Below are 16800 nucleotides of genomic sequence, written 5' to 3'. Positions count from 1 at the left end.
TAACAATGTTTTTTTTGATCAGCTTAGTGATTGTATCCCATTTTGACAAACATTTTATGTAATGCAAATGGGATTACTTTGCTAGGTTTTCAATAAAATTTAAATAGTCTTCATATTCTTATTAAACTCACTAGTTTTTCTCTGCATCATTTTATATATATATTTTTTTTTTGGTGGTTTTTTTGCTAAATTGATTTTATGTACAATATGAACAAAGTTAAACCAGCTGGCTTAAGTGTTCTCTATGCCCTAAACAAGCATAGTAACATAGTAACATAGTAACATAGTTCATAAGGTTGAAAAAAGACCAAAGTCCATCAAGTTCAACCTATATACATATTGTGTCCCTACTGTGTTGATCCAGAGGAAGGCAAAAAACCCTTATGAAGCAGATGCCAATTGCCCCATACCAGGGGGAAAATTCCTTCCCGACTCCAAATATGGCAATCAGAATAAATCCCTGGATCAACGTTCTGTCCCTATTAATCTAATATCCATAACTTGTAATATTATTGCTTTCAAGAAACACGTCCAGGCTCCTTTTGAACTCTTTTATTGAGTTTACCATCACCACTTCCTCTGGCAGAGAGTTCCATAATCTCACCGCTCTTACTGTAAAGAACCCCCGTCTGTGCTGGTGTAGAAACCTTCTTTCCTCCAGCCGTAGAGGATGTCCCCTTGTTATAGATACAGTCCTGGGTATAAATAGGTCCTGGGAGTGATCTCTGTACTGTCCCCTTATATATTTATACATAGTTATTAAGTCCCCCCTAAGCCGTCTTTTTTCCAAACTAAATAACCCCAATTCTGATAATCTTTCTGGGTACTGTAGTCCTCCCATTCCCCTTATTACTCTGGTTGCCCGTCTTTGAACCCTCTCCAGCTCCACTATATCTTTCTTGTACACTGGTGCCCAGTACTGTACACAGTATTCCATGTGTGGTCTGACTAGTGACTTGTACAGGGGTAGAATTATTTCCTTGTCGTGGGCATCTATGCCCCTTTTGATGCACCCCATGATTTTATTTGCCTTAGCAGCAGCTGCCTGACACTGGTCGCTACAGGTAAATTTACTGTTAACTAAAACTCCTAAGTCCTTTTCCATGTCAGTCGTCCCCAGTGTTTTCCCATTTAATACATATTCCCAGCCTGGATTTTTCTTCCCCATGTGCATAACCTTACATTTATCTGTGTTGAACCTCATCTGCCACATCCCAGCCCAAGCCTCCAACCTATGCAGATCCATTTGTAATCGTGCGCTGTCCTCTATTGTGTTAACCACGTTACAGAGCTTAGTATCGTCTGCAAAGATTGATACTTTACTATGCAATCCCTCTACAAGGTCATTAATAAATATATTAAAAAGAATAGGACCCAAAACTGACCCCTGTGGTACCCCACTAGCAACAGTCACCCACTCAGAGTATGTACCATTAATAACCACCCTCTGTTTCCTATCACTGAGCCAGTTACTTACCCACATACACACATTCTCCCCCAGCCCAAGCATTCTCATTTTATGTACGAGCCTTTTATGTGGCACCGTATCAAATGCTTTGGAAAAATCAAGATATACGACATCCAGCGATTCACCCCGATCCAGTCTTGAGCTCACCTCCTCATAAAAGCTGATCAGGTTAGTTTGACAGGACCGATCCCTTGTAAACCCATGCTGATATGGAGTCATACACTTATTTTCATTGAGATACTCCAAAATAGCATCTCTTAGGAACCCCTCAAACAGTTTACACACAACAGAAGTTAAACTAACAGGCCTATAATTCCCCGGGTCACTTTTTGTCCCCTTTTTGAATATTGGCACAACATTTGCTATGCGCCAGTCCTGGGGAACAGACCCTGTCACTATAGAGTCCTTGAATATTAGAAATAGGGGTCTGTCTATTACATTACTTAACTCCCTTAGAACGCGGGGGTGAATGCCATCTGGACCTGGTGATTTGTCTATTTTGATTTTTTTTAGGCGGCACTGCACTTCTTCCTGGGTTAGACAGGCGACATGTACTGGGGCATTTATCTCATCCTGCTGTATATTACCTGGCATTTCATTTTCCTCTGTGAATACAGCAGAGAAGAATATATTTAATAGATTAGCTTTTTCCTGATCCCCGTCTATAACTTCTCCCTCATTACTTTTTAAGGGGCCAACGCTTTCATTGTTAACCTTTTTACTATTTATATAGTTAAAGAACATTTTGGGGTTTGTTTTACTCTCTTTGGCAATGAGTCTTTCTGTCTCCAATTTTGCTGCTTTTATCTGATTTTTACATATTTTATTTTTTTCCCGATAGCTTTTTAGTGCTTCCTCACTGCCTTCCTGTTTTAGTAGCTTAAATGCCTTTTTTTTGCCATTTATTGCCCCCTTTACATTTTTATTTATCCACATTGGTTTTCTCTTGTTCCTGACTCTTTTATTCCCATACGGTATGTACCTTTCACAGTGAGAATTTAAGATATTCTTAAAAATCTCCCATTGAGCGTCTGTACTCTTGTTTTTGAGGACATTTTCCCAATTTACAGTGTTAAGGGCTTCTCTTAGTTGATCAAACTTTGCCCTCCTAAAGTGCATAGTTCTTGTGGCTCCTCTAAGAGTTCCCTTATTGAAGGACAAGTTATAATGCATCATATTGTGATCACTATTTCCTAGATGTCCCCTGACCTGCACATTAGTTACTCTGTCAGGTCTGTTGGTTAATATTAAGTCCAGTAGGGCGCCCCCTCTGGTCGGGTCCTGTACCATTTGGGACAGATAATTATCCTTACTTATAGTCAGAAACCGGTTTCCTTTATGAGATTCACAGGTCTCGGTTTCCCAGTTTATGTCGGGATAGTTAAAGTCCCCCATAATAACCACCTCATCGTGATTAGCTGCCTTGTTTATTTGCTTTAATTAGCATAATTAAGTTTGCACTTATATTTGTATTTATAAAACATATTATATTAATATGTAAACAGTAATATCAATATTTTTGTAATATAATCAACTGTAAAATGTAGGAATTAGGAAAATGGCCAAAAAAAAAAGACTGACAATATACAGAATGTATTGTGAAATAGTAGTTTATATTAATAGCAATCCCTAGTGATATAACCACCTTCTGTGTGCGCCTAAAATACCCAGGGTGCGCCAGAATCCATTATATTATTTATATCATAAGTTCTAAACAAGGCTTCTGTTGAAAAGTCTCTCTTTATATTTGTATGTGTACAGCAATCATTAATATTTTGCTTTATTTTATAAACAAACATAATAATTACTGCACAAATTAGGAAGATGTTACAAAGGTTATTGCCTAAAAATAGTCTTCCAAAATTCATGAAATTACGAGAAGGTACATGGTACAGTGTTTGCAAACACCGCATCGAGTGAGAAAGTCACATAAACAGGAGTTTGACAATATCAGTAACCTTCTGTACATATTTACTAACGTCAGCTTGACTGGGAGACACACATACTGGAAGCATTTAAAAAAATGTATTTATCTTTTTGGTGATGAAGTTTAAATATGATTATGTGCAGACCGTAATTTGCAGTGTATTGTATACTAACTCAACTTTTATGAAATATTTAAGTTGCTGGTTTAATTGCCCAAGGTAGAAGTTGTGGTAGGTGAACATGTTAGAGCACAAAAGAGTTCATTTTGTTTAATAGAACATTTTTAAAATATTTTTTTAATCTTTGATTGGCCGGTAGTTCAGGTAGTATTTCTGTTAATCGTCATAGATTGTAAACCCCCAAACAGAGTAATTTGCTTTGGATTTTGGCACAAACAGTGAAATTCAAATGACCCTATGTTCTGCTTTGTTAAAAATAGATAACGTTTGTGAATATCTTTAGCCAGAACAGTCTCTAAAATAAGTTTTAAGGATTTAGCATCTGTACTTTACCAACTTTATTTTATTGCAAATGTAACTTGGAATAAGTCTAAATCTAAATAATAAATATTTTATTGGGTCACAGTAACAGAAGTTGCTGTGACCCTATAAAATATTTATTATTCTAGATGAATTTCCTTCACACATAAAATCAGCAAACACACAGTGCTAAGGGGGAAACTGTAGCACTGCATAGTATAAGTAATTAGCTTATAGTCCCATGCATGCACACATTAATGTGTGCAATGAATCTTTGAGGATGTAGTTCACTCAACTCCATATCTGCAAAGGTCTTAACCAACAACTTCTTCATTCACTCCTACAACAGGCCTGTGATAACCAAAAATAAAGGTTGCAGGCCTGTGTCAGATATGGGGATATATTTACTAAAGACGAACTTGACAAGTAAAAAAAATCCATTGTAAAGTATGCCGAAGGAATAATGCTGTTATAATTATAGGTGTCAAGGGGATGGGTTTTTTTTGCATGATACCCTACTAGATCAAAATAGTGTGTAAATATCAATTTCAGTTTATTCCTCTATTTAAAATGACATTAAATTACAATCGATAAATGAGTTGCCTTGTAAGACATCTACAAAGATACAGCTGGAACTGATTGCAGTTTGCATTTTGGTAAATGTATATATTAGGGTTTCTACATACATGATCATTGGTGTTAGAAACTATGAAACATTTTAGATTTAAATTAAAACTTCATTTTTTTGCACCAATTTTTCCGTTAAGTACTTGGAAAGCATGTAAAAACCTAACCTTTAAGAGTAATGAGTATAAAATCGAGTGCTAATTTAGGTGAGTCACAGTTATCGTGTCTGACCCACTTATAAATATGGAAATTGGCATTCTGTGACTTCATGTAAATCAATGTTTCTTTCATCCTTAATGTTGTGTATTATCTAATGTGGTATGCATTGATAATAATGATTTACAAGAAAAGATTTGCAATAAACTACCATTTTATGTATTATATATATTCCCACTCCAGTTAAAACCTAATTGCTAAATTAACCTAAAACTGTAATTTACGATAGTGGTAATTATATTGTACAATATTGTTAAAATAATATCATAAATTATTCTCCATAAAGTGTGCTCTGAAACCAATTAAGAGGCACTATGTACTGTGTGCCTCAGTCTAGGATACCGGTGTAAATATGGTCTATGGCATTCAACTAAATGCATTTCCAGGGCTTTCTCTGGACTGGCTAGAGGCAAAGATGAAACTCACTTTGTAAATGTTTCAATTTAGAGCAGGTCTCTTATACTTTCAGCCTTCGCTCACCTTAATGGATTAGGCAGACAGCGAGAGAGTATTAAAGCAAGGCAGTTTATGCAGACCTGGAATGTGTTCTCCAATAAGATTAACAGATCTAATAGGATTTAAGGTACTATCAAAGCCATTATTATGTACTTTACACAGTGCAAGCTCCAGACGCTTTAACCATTCCGATTTAATCTAATCTAATCAAGAGTTGCCTAGGTATGTTCTGCTCATTTTAGTCCAGTCCTTTTATCTAAACCTCTGTGCTGAGAATAAAGACCCAAAATGAAATTCTTCCAAGTAATTTTAGTTCAATTTGATAAAAGATCAGCATGGTAACTCAATCTGATCCATAATAAAGAAAAGAAATAGATAAAAAAAACGCATTTATTGATTTCAAACCAGAGGACGACACCAAAATAAGTCATTAACGTTACATTTTGTAACATTAAACTAGAAGATACAGTCCCATAATCTTACATTTTCTTTTTTTAATGTAGGTGTACACAATGAAAAAAATGATGCTATGGTGATGCTATGGTGTGTTTTCCTAACATACCTGAGAGTGTAATTATTATTATTATTATTATTATTATTATTATTATTATATTTATATAGAGCCACCAATTTAGGCAGCATTACAATACATATATTCAAAGGGTCTGACAAAACTAGAATTGGCAGACTAGGAAAAACTGAAACATTAGGTAAAGAGTTTTCTCTTTGTGGAACAACATCTTTAAATCATGCCTTATTCAATCTGAACCAGATATATTGTTATTGTGGGATACATTCTTTTGCTTTTATCAAAAGTACAAATACATTTACAAAATTACTGAGGCGGGCATTCTTATGAGACATGGAAACAGGTATCTACTATGCTTTATTATATGATTGGGCTACTGGTTTCATTTAGATTTAGAATAAATAATTCAGTTAAACTATAGCATCTCCCCAGTGTTGTGAAAAATAGCAAGATTATTTATTTAGTAAAACATAATAATAAAGCTGGGGAAGCTGAGACTCGTGACAAAATGGTGGCAAGACTGGTGTACGGTTAATTGTCTGCCCTGTAGATCTTTCTTTGGCTCACCCAGCTGATTAAGCCATATCCAACTGGAGGACAATGATGACCTTGAGTCAGAATAGACACCTTCCTATATGGTGTAATATGTAACTGGACATGTGTGAGTCCATGTCTAATTCATAATGTCGCCATGAAAAAAAACAAAAATACGTGCTACTATGGTGAAATATAGTGAATAATAAGTAAAATAATAAACTAAATAGTACTTCCCAAATATGGACCGCAGCTACCCAAACGACACTCTTCCTCAAAGTGTAAGAATACAAGCGAACGGAAAATGTATGGGGCGCAGGTGCATATAAAGGGGAAAAAAAGAAACAACACAATATAGTGTAGATGGTATGTCCAATATGGTGATCAAGTGGTATATTGCACTCACAAATAAAGAAGGTGATTCCAACCCATCAGTATGGACTATGCAAAAGCTTTAATGTTCTTCATATGAAAATCTAAAAGACAAACTTAAAATAGTGCAGTATCTCAAGGTAAAATACAGGTATACCAGTAAGAATGCACTCACAATTTTTCATGCACAAAATATGCATTTGCAGGCGTTTGGTATAAAAGTCCACCAAAATGTGAAGTATAGTGAAGTCCGATTGAGTCTTTCAACGCGTTTCGCCCCTTGGGCTTCTTCAGGAAATCAATTGGTGAAGATATCAGCAAATATCAGCAATAATCAGCGATCTCTGTGACACATTGAAAAATTGTGAGTGCATTCTTACTGGTATACCTATATTTTACCTTGCGATACTGCACTATTTTAAGTTTGTCTTTTAGATTTTCATATGAAGAACATTAAAGCTTTTACATAGTCCATACTGATGGGTTGGAATCACCTCCTTTATTTGTGAGTGCAATATACCACTTGATCACCATATTGGACGTACCATCTACACTATATTGTGTTGTTTCTTTTTTTCCCTTTATATGCACCTGCGCCCCATACATTTTCCGTTCGCTCTAATTCATAATTTGCAAGGGGCAATTACTTAATGAGGAGGAATGATGATGGCTTCTTCCATGCCATAGACATACGGTGGGTTCCTTAAAATGTATTTATTACTTATTTTTTAAACCGCAACAGAAAAGGTTACATTGATTTATTTGGCATACTTAACTGTAAAATGAAGAATTTTGGAAAAGCGAAGATCAGATTTAAATGCACAGGCTCTTCCTAAACAACCCCCCCACATCTCTTGTTTATCTATTTCTTTCATTGCTTATTATGTTGCAGCCATCAAAGCATTTACCTAAATTCAGCAGTGTGTCTGTGTAGCAAACGTTAACATATTTCTGCTCAACACTGTCACAATTAGTCACTCTATAATGTCATGAAAAGCAATCTGCTCCCATTAAACTCTTCACACACACTCATTATAAAAGCACTTACAGACTGAAGAATGCTTATAATGCTTTATTTAAAAACCCTAAATGTACCCTGCATTCCATACTAGTAAGTTGGATTTGCTGAAGATAACGATATGGACTTTTTTGGCTAGGAACTATGCTCTGCATAAGTCCAAGGAAACAAACTAGTAAGGGTATTTCAACTAAACAACAGTGCTTTTGACTGTATAGTATAGGTGGCCAGGTGGCAATTCTGAGATTCTAGAAAACCACTTGAAACCATGGCTACAATGTTGGTCTCAGCTAGAGAACAATGATCTGGACTGATTAGGTTAAGCGTGTCCAGTTTGTTGTCCTGCTATTTATTAAAGGCTGAATAAATAATAATTTATACTCACCCATTGGTATGGATTAGGTGGATGATTTGTGGATGTGCAGTGTTGCTGACCCATTGGATTTGTGTGAAATATTTGTATTCTTTATATTTGACTAACTAAGGCTGATCTCATACCCATGAAACATTTGGGGCTTCCAGGGGGGAAAGAGGTACAGTGGAACGTGGGTTTCAAAATTGGACTTTACTTATAAAGAGACACTTAGTTTCAGATGCTATGTTGGCCAACACTTATATAGGCGGATATACAGTGGATATAAAAAGTTTACACACCCGGTTAAAATGCCAGGTTCTTGTGATTTTAAACAATTAGCCAAAGATAAATCATGTCAGAACTTTTTCCAGCTTTAATGTGACCTATAACGTGAACAATTCAATTGCAAAACAAGCTGAAATACTTTGTTGAAGCACATTTTGGTTTTATTACAGCAATCAGTCTTGGGTAGGAGTCTATTAGAATGGCACATTTTGACGTGGCAATATTTCTCTTCTTTGCAAAAAGTGCTCCAAATCTGTCATATTGTGAAGACATCTCCTGTGCACAGCCCTCTTCAGATCACCCCACAGATGTTCAATTGGATTCAGGTCCGGGCTCTGGCTGGGCCATTCCAAAACGTTAATCTTCTTCTGGTGAAGCCATGCTTTTGTGGATTTGGATGTGGGCTTTGGGTTGTTGTCGTGCTGAAAGGTGAACTTCCTCTTCATCTTCCTAATGGATGTCTTAAGGTTTTGTGCCAAAATTGCCTGGTATTTGGAACTGTTTTTGTAAACTTCAGCCGGGCTTGGATGTTTTTCTTTGTAAGAAAAGGCCTCCGTCTTGCCACCCTACCCCATAGCCCATTCATATGAAGAATACGGGAGATTGTTGTCGCATGTAGCACACAGCCAGTACTTGCCATAACTTCCTGCAGTTCCTTTAATGTTGCAGTAGGCCTTTTGTAAGCCTCCCTGACCAGTTTTCTTCTCTTCTTTTCATCAATTTTGGAGGAACGTCCAGTTCTTTGTAATGTTTTTGTTGTGCCATATTATCGCCACTTGATGTTGACTGTCTTTACTGTGTTCCATGGTATATATAATGCTTTGGAAATTATTTTATACCCTTCAACTGACTGATATCTTTCAACAATGAGATCCCTCTGATGCTTTGGAAGCTCTCTGCGGACCATGGCTTTTGCTCTGAGATGCAACTAAACAAATGTCAGGTAAATCCTACTAGAACAGCTGAACTTTGTGATTAATCAGAGTCACGTTAAATCATGGCAGGTGTGTAATGACTTCTATTTAACATGAGTTTGAATGTGATTGGTTAAGTCTGAACACAGCCACAACCCCAGTTATAGGAGGGTGTGCACACTTATGCAACCAGGTTATTGTGAGGTTTTTTAAAAAACCCCCCTCAAAGATTTCAGTTTGTTTTAGAATTGAATTGTTCATGTTATAGGTCACATTAAAGGTGGAAAAAGTTCTGACATGGTTTATCTTTGTCTCATTCTCTAACATTACAAGAACCTGACATTTTAAAAGGGGCGTGTAGACTTTTTATATCCACTGTAATTGGAAAGCTCTTTTTGGTAGGAATGTTCCTTTGCTTGTTATAATTCCTTTGCTTGTTATAACTAGTGGCACCAGGAGCTCTTTTTATATTTAACCCCCCCGATAATCATCTCAAAATAGCATCCTATATTTAACCTTAAACTATAATACATGAAATACCAAAACAATAAAATAATTCTCCATATAGGGTGTTTTTTGCTTTACTCATAATTATAGCTAACCAATTTTACAAAGTACTTTTCAGTATTAATAGAGAGACAAAACAATTAGAAATTCAGTTTACTGAATCCAGATTTATAACTATGAGTAATCCATTGTATGGATAATTTCAGCTCTCTAGGTCTCCCTAGTAATAAGACATTTTGTGTATTGGCTTATTTAGAAAAGCTGACAACATATGCAGTGTTACTATTGAATAAGTAGTCTTTCATTTATGTGTGTTTAAAATATTCATCGAATCAGTAGAATTTGGCAGTTTTGCTCTTAAAAATAATCCAGCAATGTTGCCTGCTAGTAAATAATTACAGAACTCATTAGTCTTAATGCCACATAATTGGGATAACTGCGAGCGCTCCCAATACTGAGATTTATAGGAGGCAGGAGAAAGTGTGGTTGTGTTAAGGGTTTGAGCAAGCAAAAATATTAATACAGAGAATATAGCTTTGTTATCTGTAAAAAGATTACTTTTCGGGGAAAAAACCCAAAAATGTTTCATTGTGCTCTTCTAAATGGTATAGAGTTTCCCTAAATCACTGAATGTAATAACATTACTTATTATTTCCTTTTTTTATTCTAACGGGGAAACATTCCACATTTAGCAACATTCACGATCAATTTATAACTGTTTGTTTGTCTTTTTTTTCTAGTGTGTGCCAAGAAATTACAGACTACATCTGTACTTAAATCTTCCATATCAGCATTGACACGGCTAGAACAGGATTTGTCGATTTAAATATGATCACAAAACTGGCATTAGAAGGATTTCAAAACTGACTTTGTGAGCATTTATATTCAATGACATATATAACATGGAATCGTGATTCGATGAACGCTTAAAAATGTTTTACTGCTGCTGAATAAATCAGCTTTTGGCTCTGGCAAAGCAACGATCCTTAACTAAGCCCCAAAGTTTGATTTCTCATATAACCTCATAAAAATCACAGCTTTCCATTAAAGAATGAGCATCAGACTCTCTGACACACTCCATAATGGAATACATATGAGTCCTGACATGTTCACTGTAGCAGAAGGCAATAACTCTTTATTATGGTTTTTTTTTTAATATTTACAAAAGTCTATATTAAATATTCAGTGTTACAGACAATAAAACTGATAAGCACTTCCTGAGCCATATAGTAACTTATGGACCACATAGGTAAGGAGTGCTGCAAGTAGAAATAAAGTTTTCTTCTATTAATGCCTATTGACAGTGCCGATTATATTATATATTATTTATTTATATAATAATAAAATAATATAAAATATATATAGTGACATTCTTCATTTGTTCACCTACTACTAACTCAAATCCTTAGTGATAGTAATAAACGTTTTCATTGCTTTTTAAGACAGCTTTTTACTAGGAAAGAAAAGAAAAGGGCAGTGCTGCATGTAATATCGCCTTAAAGTTTCATAAAGACGAAACTATGTTGAAAACAGATCCATCTATTTTGGGTATGAACTGCAACCGTACCAAGTCATTCAGATATTAATGTTTTGTTTAGTCAAATAATAATAAAATATATATGTTTCAAGGTTAGACAAAATACAGGTTTATGTAACATCCAAATAAATAGTTTCAATTATCTGTATAGCTGGGAAGACCAAACCGGCACCTGAGACAAATATAAATGATGTCCCTTTGTGTCTCTCAATCGACCAGTGTTCTTACGGAAGATAAACAAAGCTTCTCTGTTATACAATGCCATCTAATTGAGGCTTTTAAATGTCAATATTTAATACTCAGATAAAACAGTAGCCTTCTTCCAAATTAGATTTTAAAGCAATGAGGCCATTAATAAAATATGTTTTTAAGCTTCTGTACAGACAATAAATACATACAACCAATTACCTTTTCTAGAGGTCATACTTGTTTTGTAAATTGCTACTGTCATACAACAGAACTTTTCCCATGGCTCAACTGATGTTTGAATGCACATGCCTATCGTGGCTACTGTGCACAAGGAACAAAATGCAATATTTATTATTTTTTTCAATAAAAAAGAGCACTGTATCTGGACCCCCTTCTGTCTTTTTTTGTTTTCTTTCTCCTGGTTCTACTTTTTGTTTTCTCTTAATTACATTATGTACTTTTCTTTTCCAGAGTATCACAACCATCTCCTTTTACCTTTACGTGATGAACATTTTCTCAAATATTTATGCTTAAATAAAGTTGAAATGAAATGTCAAGGACAGTAGACCATTTATTTCCATAGATAAATGGATGTGGTTATTTTAATGTATCAGTACTGATATGCCAGAAACCAAGTCATGCTTAGTTTACAACTAGGGTTGGTCATGGCTTTTCCCCCAATATAATGTTTATATTGCTTTTGGAAACATAACCATCGCTAGCAGGTGATGCATACCTCACCCAGCTGTATATTGTTATACAGTATGCCTGCTTCGCATATGACTCAGAAAAGAAAGAACATTTTCAATGGGCAAAATTCTAGATTTTACATTTTGTAGTTTTAGGATCCACACATTCTACAATGTCACCTTCAGATGCATGGTTAACCAACTCTCATATCTGCCCTCCAAATAATGAAGTGATTTATTATGTATAGCTGTGTACCGATTGAAAATAATAGACCATTAGTTATCATAGCAATGGAGTTTTTTTTCTTTTTTTTTTTCATAATATCTCATTATGATTGGCATCACAGGTACTGTTTTGGATATTAGAGACTCTTCTTGATAACTGATTTTATAATAAGACTTTGCACTAGGCACTAAGAGCAGCTTTGTAATAGACACTTTTTAATAGAAAATAGTTTTCTATTCTAATTAAATATAAGTATAATTAGGCATGTTTTACAATCAGGAGATTATTGAATATTTAAGGAGAGCAAACCATTTTGACACCCTGATTTCACTATGTATTATGAAGGGCCAACCAAAGTGAGCATCTACTGAAAAAAGGAGCTGACCTTGCATAATGCATAGATAATGTAGTTCTTGAAATCATTTTTACCACTTTAACTTTGCATTATAAAGGGCCAGCTCAGCTCTTCTTGGAGGACAGACTTACTGGGATTTGCCTTTTTTTTTATAATGCATAAAAAATGTCAAGAATGAAAATGTTTAACAAACACTCAGCAAATTCCCAGATTAGCATATAGAGATAAAGGTCACAATCACAACAAGCTGACACTGTGATCCATAAATAATGCAATGTACCTACACATTTTACCTTTTTCATAGTTTAAGCCCTTAAGGACAATGGGCAGTCCCTAAACCCATTGAAAACAATGCATTTTGAGCCCGTACATGTACAGGCTTTGTCATTAAGGGGTTAAAATTAAACTTGCTCACTAGGGTTACCAATTGCCAATTTGCAAGCACTCATCAACTAACTTTCTTTTCTCCATTATAAAATATCTTTTATTATGGATTTTTTAAATATTTACTTAAATACTAAATTCTAAGTTAATTTTTAAATCAGTTATTATATCATAGTGTTTTCTGTAAATAGACCTACTTTAAGAAAACATTGATTTTTTAAAAATACCTTTTCATTTATAACGTTTTATCATTTTAGTTGTATAAGCTACTGAAAAGAATATTGAAATATTTTTTGTAAAGTTAGCGTAAATGCTTTTTGGGAACCTATAGTGATGTCCTTAACCGTGATATGTTATTGGGAACATATAGTGATGTCCTAATAGTGATGTCCAAAACTCTCATGTATTTTTGAACAATGCCAAATCAATGACAAAGTGTGTATGTGTGTGTAGATTAACATGCAGGAAACAATAACTTCTTTTTTTTTTTTAAATCCTTTATTAGAAAAAAACAATTATGAAAAAATTTCAAACAATTGAAACAAATGTAAGTCTTTTAAAGTTTGACATACTAATGCACAAATAGTTACATTTAGAAGCAACAAATCCCAAGGCAAATAAGGGATATTGCAGGTAGTTTGCAGGTATGCATTTTATAGCTCTTCAAAATATGATGCCACTGTTTAAATCAATAAATAATAGTAAATGGAAATAGCACAAATAGCATAAATAGAAGCCCGGGAGAAACCAGTGACTTCCACAGATCTCAATTGGTGATTGGTGTGCTTGTATGGACAATTGTTGCCAAAAAACTGGACATATGTCTGGGCAGGTTTAGTGTAACAGAGAACAAAGAAAATAGGGTATTCAAGTATCTGTCACTTCTATCAGGCACATCCATCATCTGTAAATTACCGTATTTGCTCGATTATAAGACGAGGTTTTTTCAAGAGCAAATGCTCTGAAAAATACCCCTCGTCTTATAATCAGGGTCGTCTTATAATAAGACCTCAAATAGGTCTGATTATGAGACTAAGATCCAGATCCCCCGCAGCGATGCAGGGGACCTAGATCCTCCTGTGTTATGCCCCCCCCCAACTTACCGTTGCTTCTGAGTCCCCGGTGCTTAGTCCGGGCAGCGTGTAGAGCTCTACGCGATTCGCGTGGAGCTCTACATGCTGCCCGGACTAAGCACCGGGGGCTCAGATGCAGGGGACCTGGATCCTCCTGTGTTATGCGCCCCCCCCCAACTCAGAAGCACCTGTAAGTTTGGATGAGGGAGGGGGAGTGTTAAATGGGGGGGTGTAGGCCATTTCTGGAAGCAGAGTGCTCTGTGAAATGCCTTTTAACCCCTTTAATGCCACTCTGCCTCCTGAAATGCCTTTTACCTCCCTATATGCCACTCTGCCCCATAATATGCCTTTTAACCCACTAAATGCCAGAGTGGCATATAGGGGTATAAGGCATTTCTGAAGGCAGAGTGGCACATAGGGGGTCAAAAGGCATATCATGGGGCACAGTGGCATATAGAGGGTTAAAAGGCGTATCATGGGGCACAGTGGGATTTAGAGGGTTAAAAGGCATATCATGGGGCACAGTGGCATATATGGTGTATAAGGCATTTCTGGGGCAGAGTGGCAAGCCTGGGGGCAGATGAAAAAAACATTCATGACAATCTACATGTATGCACTAACATTGTTTAAGAACATACATTGGTTACTCCCAATATGATGTTCCAAAAATTCATATTAATTGTGGTATTCCTTGGCTAACCACTTACCTTAACCTGTGCTTTTCTATGTACATATTTATATATAAATCACCAAAATACTAAATAAATACTAAAAAACAAAAAAATTGAGGATTAAAAAAATGTTCTACTGTGTGGCTTGAAATCCGTTATCTTGCTTTTTGCCACATTTCCCCTAGTTAGAAAAAAATAAAACAGACAGGAGAGGTGCATAAGAGGTCATAAACATTTAATGATCCAATAATTGTTATATCAGAATAATCACTGTTCGTAATTAACTTCCTTTGTTGCTCATTCATCTGATATTTTCGGCAGCCTTTAATAGTTTCTCGTGACAATCAGCATTTCTTTAGCATCTCGTAAAATGAAGCCTTTAAAGTGAGGCAGAGAAGAGATGATCCCATAAATCACAGCTATTTCCTTTCTCTCTCTGAAGTGTGCCTTCAATGATAGACTCTCATCCGCTATTTTCTGCTTCCCGTTTTAATTGCTCCTTAACTACTGAAATTCACTTCATGTTAAAATTTTGGAAATCAGTGAGAGGATAAAAACTTAGGAAGCCAGTCAGAATAGGGCACCCAGGGATACATTGTATCATGTACACGTTCTGCATGTGACAAAGGGTGCTACATTGGAGAAACTGGGCTTAAGCTGCACCTTAGAATGAACCTGCACCGAAGCTCCATCAAAAACCATGAGGAAGAAAAATATTGCACCCCGGTAGGACATCATTTCACACAGAACAATCACTCCCTCCAAAACCTAAAAATTAAAGTACTCAAAGGAAATTTCAGAAACTCTCAGGAAAGAAAAACATTTGAGATGAAAATGATTACACATTTTAACACCATAAAAGAGGGACTTAATGTGGATTCTGGTTTCCTTACACACTACCAGAACTTCATATGAACTTCATCTAAACATCCAATGTCTAATTCCTGTTATTATCTTTGATGTTTTACTGTGGTTATTGGTTCCCTAAATTTATTTGTTCTGTCCCTGGGTTATCTCTCTACCTCTCTGCATTTCTCACCTCCAGACCTATTATTTACGACACCCCACTCAACCCCCCCCCTTCTCTTATACCATCACTTGTTTTAAGTTGTAACCTCTATCATGTTGATTAGTATTGCTTCGGACCTGATGAAGAGAGGATAACTCTCGAAAGCTTGTCTTTTTAATATTATGTTAGTCCAATAAAAAAGGTATCACTGCATACTCTGCAATACTCTATTTTTTGACATTATATATATATATATATATATATATATTACCTGGCATGAAAGCTAAAATGCATGTCAAAGATATTTTGTTATGTACTGATGGGATAAGTATTCAGAAAATTAAACAGGAATCACAGAATGAAAAATAGAATCAGAGCAACCATGATCATTTGGAAAACAGCTGGTGTGTTGTTTCATTGTAAAATTGCAATTAAGTTCAGGTTGCTGCCTTTCCCATCTAATTATCTACATTATGCTTGAGCCCATGGTATCTTTTTTCCCCTTTCAGTACACATTAATAACTATATGCCCTAAAAGGAGAGAGAAATTCGATTTAGTTAGTGTAATATAAATGTGACCATACTTAGCCGCACACACTCTTTGTGTCTGGTCTTTGTCTGCAGCTTACTGAATAATGATTACTTATTATATGTCTGGGTTTTGGAGTTTGTTATATCCGGATGATGATCTATCAATGCTTATGCAAGTAAATACCAAAGCAAAAAGAACACAACAAAAGACTGCTGATTCTGCTGACTTATGGGACATCACCATATACCTCACCTTGATTAAATGCCCTTTAATACAACTGTTAAATTACATGCAAGGCTGTATGTTGACTTCTCAAGGGTGCCTAGCTGTGAAAATTGTGTCTATAAAGCTTGACTATATAAAATCACCAAACATGAAATGAATGTACACTTATCAATACACAAAAAATAAATAAAAGTAATGATACATAAAATGTCGGTAGGGAGTCT

General features: G+C 35.5%; 1 protein-coding gene across 3 annotated transcripts in view; it reads right to left on the bottom strand.

Annotated features, from left to right (window-relative positions):
- LOC149300928 (autism susceptibility gene 2 protein-like) overlaps window positions 1-16800 on the bottom strand; it is a 668047-nt gene that overhangs the window by 619595 nt on the left and 31652 nt on the right. The window lies entirely within an intron of this gene.

Source organism: Sceloporus occidentalis, unplaced genomic scaffold, assembly GCF_023333645.1.
Source record: "Sceloporus occidentalis isolate IW3139 unplaced genomic scaffold, rSceOcc1.0.p SCAF_22, whole genome shotgun sequence".
NCBI lineage: Eukaryota > Metazoa > Chordata > Lepidosauria > Squamata > Phrynosomatidae > Sceloporus > Sceloporus occidentalis.
This window is presented reverse-complemented; position numbering and strand designations above follow the sequence as displayed.